Here is a 7,958-nt window from a genome sequence, read left to right as displayed (position 1 = left end):
CTATTGTATAATAAAGCTGGGGGAAGAAGAATCCCCAGATTTAAGGAATTATAGAATCTGCAAAAACAAATAAGAGGAAGAAAACTTGATCTTCTGCAAGGAAAAAGAAAGTCTATGGCTTTGGAACTAGCAACCTGAGGCTGTTCCAGCAGCTATGGGCACATATTACAGGTTGCCTCCAGAGTGTGCATGTGTGTTGTGTGCTTGTGTATGAACTAATGTGTGTGTGTACACTTGTAACTGGGGCTTCCTTGCATGCTTCTCTGATGGCAACAGCGTAACACAGCCAGCAAAATCATTAGCCAAAGAGTTTTGGTGTTATAAGTACTCCATTATTTCTGCTTTGAATAACTTGACAGATCTCTTCAACAAATGGTGTTAGGAAAACTGAATATCCACATGCAAAAGAATTAAATTGGACCCGCATCTTACAGCATACACAAAAATCAACTCAAAACATATTAGAAATTTAAACGTAAGACCTAAAACTTTAAAACTCCTAGAAGAATGCATGGGGGGAAAGCTTCATGACAGTGATCTAGGCAATGATTTCTTGGATATGACACCAATAGCATAAGCAACAAAAACAGAAATAGGCCGGACTCTATCAAACTAAAAATCCTCTTCAGAGCAAAGGAAACAATCAGTGGAGTGAAATGGCAACCTATAGAATGGAAAAAAAAAATCTGCAAACCACATATCTGATAAGTTAATATCTAAACATATAAGAAACTTCTACAACTCAGTAGCAAAAATGAAAAATAATAACCTGATTTTAAAATAGGCAAGGGACCTTAATAGGTATTTCTTTAAAAAAGACATACAAATGGACAACGGGTATATGGAAAGGAGCTAAACATCACTAGTCATCAGGGAAATGCAAATCAAAACCACAATGAGATATCACCTCACACCTGTCAGGTTGGCTATTATCAAAAGACTAACAATAGGCCAGGCGCGGTGTCTCATACCTGTAATCCCAGCACTTTGGGAGGCTGAGAAGGGCAGATCACTAGAGGCTAGGAGTTTGAGACCAGCCTGGCCAACATGGTGAAACCCCGTCTCTACTAAAAATACAAAAATTAGTTGGGCATGGTGGCGCACACCTGTAGTCCCAGCTACTTGGGAAGCTGAGGCAGGAGAATTGCTTGAACCCAGGTGGTGGAGGTTGCAGTGAGCTGAGATCGTGCCACTGCAGTCCCTCCTGGGCGAGAAAATGAGACTCCATCTGAAACAAAACAAAACAAAAACAAACAATAACAAGTGTTATCAAAATATGGAGAAATTGGAGCTCTTGTGCATGTAAATGCGAATGTAAAATGATGTAGCCACTATGGAAAACAGTATGGAGGTTCCTCAAAAATTTGGAAATGTGCTCCATCAATCCCACCTTTGGGTACATAGCCAAAATAATTGAAGTCAATATCCCAAAGTGATATCTGCATTCCCATATTTGTTGCATTATTCAGAATAGCCAAGACATGGAAACACCTTGAATGTCCATCAACAGATGAATGATAACAAAAATGTGGTATATGCATACAATGAAATATTATACAACCTTAGAAATGAAGAAAATTCTGCCATCTGCGACAACATGGATGAACCTGGAGGACACTGCGCTAAATGAAATGAGTCACAGGACAAAGACTGCACGATGCACTTACATGAGCTCTCTAAAGTAGTCAGACTCACAGAAACAGAAAGTTGAGTGGTGATTCCTGATAATTGGGCAGAGAAGAAATGGAAAATTGCTATTCAATAAGCACAAAGTTTTAGTTATACAAGATAAAAAAATTCTATACATCTCCTGTACAACATTATGCCATATTTAACTTGACAGAGTTTTCTATTGTCAATAACAAAAAAAACCACTCCACAATTGTGCATTTGAAAGACCGAAACAGAAATCCACTCAGCAAAAAATGTTTCAGATTTATAAACTAATAAACTGTATACATTTGAGCAGGATTCATTTTCCAGGTCTTCTTGAGGGATGGATTGCTGAGAGGTCAGAGTCATGACCTGCCATCCCTCCACTGACTTCCTAGCCTTCTGGTTGACCAGGAGCCCCAGTGACCACAGCAGGGAATGTCAGCTTCTGTCTTCGTTTAGTTTCTTCACAACCAAAAGTTTCTGACTGCACTTTCCAATGTTGCTACTGAGAGTCTCAATTTTCCACTGACTGTGCTTTTCCATCTGGGTACTTTTACCCATCTGTGATCCACTCCTATCGTTCAACAGAGTTTACTTTCCTTGCATTGACTATTAAAGTGAACTTTTCCTAGATGCTCTCTGTAGGTCACTTTTAGCAGTGTATAATTTCCTGCTAGTCCCATTCCAAAATAATATATATATGCAAATAAGTTCACCAATACACATTTCAACAATTGCTTTTTCTCAAAGGTTATCTGATTCCTCAATTTCTATCCTCTTAAGGGAGTCAGCAAATATGGGAGGGTGAAGAATAGATTTTTCTTTGCTGCTAAACTTCATCACCAATTACCTTTTTGCTTGCTCGTTGATAGAAAAGGCAACTAGAATCACGAATCAGCAAGTTAACATTTGCATCCAAGGAATGGTTTAAAGTAATGAGCAATAAAAACATACATGAATATTTCATTTCTAAGTCAGTTTCCCCCTTAAGTTTTCTAAATTGTTTATTTCCAGAGTCAAATGCCAGGCTGTCTTTCCCACTCTTTAGAAATGACAATTGGTAGATAGGAAAAGAATTGACATGCATTGTAAATGACTAACATGCATTATAAGACAATGCCGAAGGGATTCAAATCAATATTAGAGGTTTCAGGGTGGTTTTTACTATGTAAACCCTAGTTCTATAATTTCAGAGCTAGTAAATTTCATTTTGAACATATTTTTATGGATTCCATCTCAAATGTGGTTCTACCAAAAAATACTTTGTTTAAATTGCCTTAACATTGCGAATTGTGCTCACTTGATGAGAGCACACGAGGAGTTGGAAGTATAATGATATTCTAAAAATACCAATGATTTGCACATTCTTTTCCATCTCAGAGCAACTGGATTTATTACACATTTTTATCTACTTGTCAGGCGTGGAGAAAGTGGTTAGCATGGACTCTCCAAGTACTATTGTGCTTTTAAAATAAAATGATCAAACCACAATCTAAATTTGTAAATTGAACCATATTGAGTGTGTTCTCAATGAGACAATGAAGTCCATTCTTCCTTTAAATCAAAAGATCATTTTATATTCTCTAACTCTACTCATCAACTTGCATTTCAGCCTTTCAGCAAATGGAGCTGTAGCAAATATCTTTGCCCAATATCTTTGCCCAGACTCACTCATTCTGTGAGTCTGAATTATATTGATTATCCATCTGTCACTATTATAACCGTCCCTCACCTGGACATTTGATCAATAGCACACAGTCTTTCTTCCTTATCACAAATCTTAAATTCTTCTAAACGTAACCACACAACAATCAACAAGGAGAAAAGAAGAATACATACAGATATATGTGTGTATATATATATATATATACACACATATATATAGTAATTTCCAGTAGAGAGTCTGAGGGTTGTGTTCGTGTAAAAATACAAAAAGCATCCTCATCCTTAAATGTTGAGGAAAGAGGTAAAAGTTACATAAGTTTTCTAATGCAATATGGTTCTCAAAATGTGTAACTGGGACATTACTGCTAACTGAATCCAAAAAGTGAGTCTATACAGTTTAGTCATTATAAGAAGGTAACTTTCTACAAGAGCCCTTTTCTGTAAGTTTAGGTTTTTCTTTAGATTCTATGAAAGATGGATAATAATACCTCTTTCTAGGTATGATATTCAAAATATTTAACCATCATATAGCACAGGTACCAATAAAGGAGAAGGGGCACTAAAAAATCACGTGGGCCATATAGACCACTGTGGAGGCAGCCACACACCAAGGGGCATTAGTTGACAACCAACTCTCCCTAGTTCACAGGGCTGGTAGGATCAAAGGATCAAGAGGCAGTGCCTTTACGGGAGCCTGAAACACAGGATGCGCCTGAAAATGTCAGCATGATCCAAATCAGGTCCCTGGCCATGGTAGGGTTATACTGCAATTGTATGCATAATTCTGGAGAGTCTCCTCCTATTAAATAATGTCTAATTGACACTAAATTATCTGAAAAACAGATGTGAAAACCTCATTATGTTGACTCTTCACTTACAATCCAAAAGAGGAAAGGATAGAAACTACAGTCAGAGATTCAGGGAGAAGCAAAAACACTGATAGACATGAAGGCTTCGATAGCCATATGCCATTCACAACAATCAGAAGGAAGTCAGTGGAAAATTCTTTTTCTTCCACAATTACAGGGTCTATCTTTAACCACTAGGACTTAGCAGAATGGAACTGGATAAGATCTCCACAGGTGTACTGTGCTCATATTCAGCGTAGTGTATACCAAAAGAAATTGTTGGGAGAATGGAGGTGTCTGATTTATTAAGGGATTCTTCATTGAATGCCTCTCAAAACCAAGTACTCCTAATATGCAGACATTTTACTTGGTTTTTCAGGATTTCAAGGAGCTGATTTAAGCAACACGTATCTATTAAACAACTTATCTGCCCACAATCCCATTTGGCAAAAGGAAATGCCAGGACCTGTAGCTGCTCTGTTGTCTTGATGGTAACCCGTTCAAGGTTTCCCCAGTTGCTATGGAGACAATGAATATCTTGGGTTGAGTTCACAGTGCAGAGCTTCAGGGACAGCACAGCCAGCGAGTACAGGAGTCAGAACCTTGCTGCCATATGGGTTCTGCAGCTGTCACAGTAGAGATCTTAAAGGAGGCATGGTGGGGGTGGGGGCTGGACAGAGGACGCTTTGTTTTTTATTGAAAATAAGGGAAAAGACAAACAAGCAATGGAGGAATGACTGATTTAAATGCAATTCGAGTGCCAAATGAGTCCACCATAGCCAACGGTATTTTAAACGATCTCCAATGATTAGAAAATAATTTCCTGGCATGACTTTAGTCAAAGAACATGATGTGATGAATTCTCACTCCCTGAATAATTGCCGCTATCAGCCGAACTAAGAGCAGGAAGATGGGGAAATGGGTGAATAATCTAGGAGATAAATGTGTGTCCCCTGACGTTTCCTGCATAACTTTTGTAAAAAGCAGGTGATAGCATTTTTCTAATTGTTTTTAAACTTTTCTGCAGAGGTTATATGTCTGAAATTCAAGTGTTGGCTGATGATAATCTCCCATGACCAATTACTTTTCACTGCAAAGGGAGTTAATACATTGCAGAGATTTTTTTTCTTAATTATTATTTAACAGGTGCATAAATATAAATTGACTTTTAATACAGCTTTATGATAATGGAATACTTTGGCTTTTCACATGCTAATAGAAAATTTTGAAAATGAACTGTGAAATGACTTATCAAACAACCCTTCTATTGTTTGGTATTAGCACTGAGAGCCCAAATGTTGAAACTGTAGGGTGTCTATCAAAATACTTTGCTTTGGTTTTTTTTTTTACTGGAAAGGTTATGAACTGTTAGGGAGACATGTAGTCATATGCTAGGTTTTTAAATTGTTTTTAATTGAAGAAATAAAGGCCAAACCAATGCCCTTCCAAGCATGAGGTCATAGAGGAGTAAGTACTGGTTGGGTAATGGTCACATCATTAAATCATGCCTGGAAACCATGCAGCTTCAAGTCATTGTTTGAGGGTAGAATGGACAATATAGCATGGCCTCTAAAATTCATTTTGCCTCAAGATATATAAGGGCTATTTCCATGCAAGGCGGTAAAATCCCAGTGCTGGGGTCCTATTTCAATATCTTTTCTTCTAGTCAATACTGAGGTACAGTTGAACCTTGAACAACATGGGCTTGAACTGCATGGGTCCACTTATAAGTAGATTTCCTTCTACCTCTGCTACCCCAAGACAGCAAGACCAATCCCTCCTCTTCTTCCTCCTGCTCAGCCTACACAACATGAAGACAATGAAGATGAAGATCTTTATAATGATTCACTTCCACTTAATGAATACTAATATATTTTCTCTTCATTATGATTTTCTTAATAACATTTTCTTTTCTCTAACTTTCTTTATTGCTAGAAACATTACACAATACATAAAACACAAAATATATGTCTTCACTGACTGTTTACGTTATTGGTAAGGATTCCAGTCAACAGCAGGCTATTAGTAGTTAAGTTCTGTGGGAGTCAAAAGATACATGCAGATTTTTTACCACACCGATGGGGTAGTCCATGCCTCTAACCCCTGCATCGTCTAAGGGTCAACTCTATATTATTTGGTTCCTTTGACACCTTCTCCTTATTACTAGGCACCTATAAATTGCTAGCACTGAAATAGATACTAGGAAAGAGAGAATAAAGAACAAAGCGGTTCCCTTGCCTCAGAGAGCCAAGAATAAAATTTTGTTTGAGTCATGAAAATGGGTGTTTGGAAATAAAATCTAACCTTCCTGAATTCAGCAATGGAAATGGCTGGGAACCATAGAATATTGGAACTAAAAAAGGCCTCAGAGGCTAAAGGCACCAAGCATTCTTGTTGTACCAATGACAAAATTAAAACTCAGAGAACTGAAGTCCTTTTCGCCAAAACTGCTGTTGTCTAGTCACCTTAAAGCAATGTATGCTGTCCTTGCACAGTAGAAGGAGGATTGGGTTTCATGTGCTCAAAGGGTAATTGTCTATTCACGACTGCTAGGTAGTTCATTGGGAAACCCCTTCTCCCTGCTTTGGGGCCAGGGCTGTGCTCCTCAGGATATAGCAAAAGTTGAGCACAGAGTAAGAATCTAAGTAGCAATGTTTTGCTACTGTTTTTAGTAAGCAAAAACCTATTTAAAAGATTGCTGATTACTGGTTAATGTGAATTTAAAACAGTGAACAATTAGTGTTGTTTATGTTCTCCTACCTTATGCTCCTTGCTACCTCACTAGCATGAATTAAAAAGTTACTTTTACAATCTGAGCAAAAAGAACAAAGCTGGAGCTGTGAAACTATCAGACCTCAAAATATTAATACACTACAAAACTGTAGTAACCAAAACAACATAGTACTGGCATAAAAACAGACACATAGACCAATGTAACAGAATAGAGAGCCCCAAAATTAATCCACACACCTACAGTCAACTGACTTTTGACAAAAGTTCCAAGAACACTCCTTGGGGAAAGGACAATCTCTTCAATAAGTAGTGCTGGGAAAACTGAATATCCATATGCAGAAGAATGAAACTAGACCCTTACTTTTCACCCTATACAAAATCAACTCAAAATCAATCAAAGATCTAAGTGTATGACCTGAAATAATAAAACTATTAGGAAAAAAAACAGAAGGGAAATGCTTCGGGGCATTGGTCTAGTAGAAGACTTTATGAATAAGACTTCAAAAGCACAGGCAACACAAGCAAAAACTAACAAATGGGATTATATCAAACTAAAAAGCTTCTACACAGCAAAGGCAATAATCAACAGAGTGAAAAGACAAACTATAGAATGGGAGAAAATATTTGCATACTACTCATCCAACAGGGGATTAATATCCAGAATATCCAAGGAACTGAAACATCTCAGCAGCAAGAAAACAATCCAGGTTTTGGTATGAGCCAAAGATCATAACAGACATTTCTCAAAAGAAGACATAGAAATGACCAACAAATATATGAAAAAGTGCTCAACATCACTAATTATCAGAGAAATGCAAATCAAAACCACAGTAAAGTACATCTTACTCCAGTTAGAATGGTTATTATCAAAAAGACAAAAAATAAGAAATGATAGCTAGATTGCAGACAAAGAGAAACTCTTACACAATGTTAGTAGAAATACACACTAGTACAGCCACTATGGAGAACAGTATGACAGTCCCTCAAAAAACAAAAAATAGAACTACCATATGATCCAGCAATCCCACAACGGGAATTTATTCAAAGACCAAAAAT

The sequence above is a fragment of the Chlorocebus sabaeus genome, chromosome X (genome assembly GCF_047675955.1).
Source record: "Chlorocebus sabaeus isolate Y175 chromosome X, mChlSab1.0.hap1, whole genome shotgun sequence".
Taxonomy (NCBI): domain Eukaryota; kingdom Metazoa; phylum Chordata; class Mammalia; order Primates; family Cercopithecidae; genus Chlorocebus; species Chlorocebus sabaeus.
The sequence above is the reverse complement of the archived record's forward strand: the minus strand, read 5'-3'. Positions refer to the sequence as shown.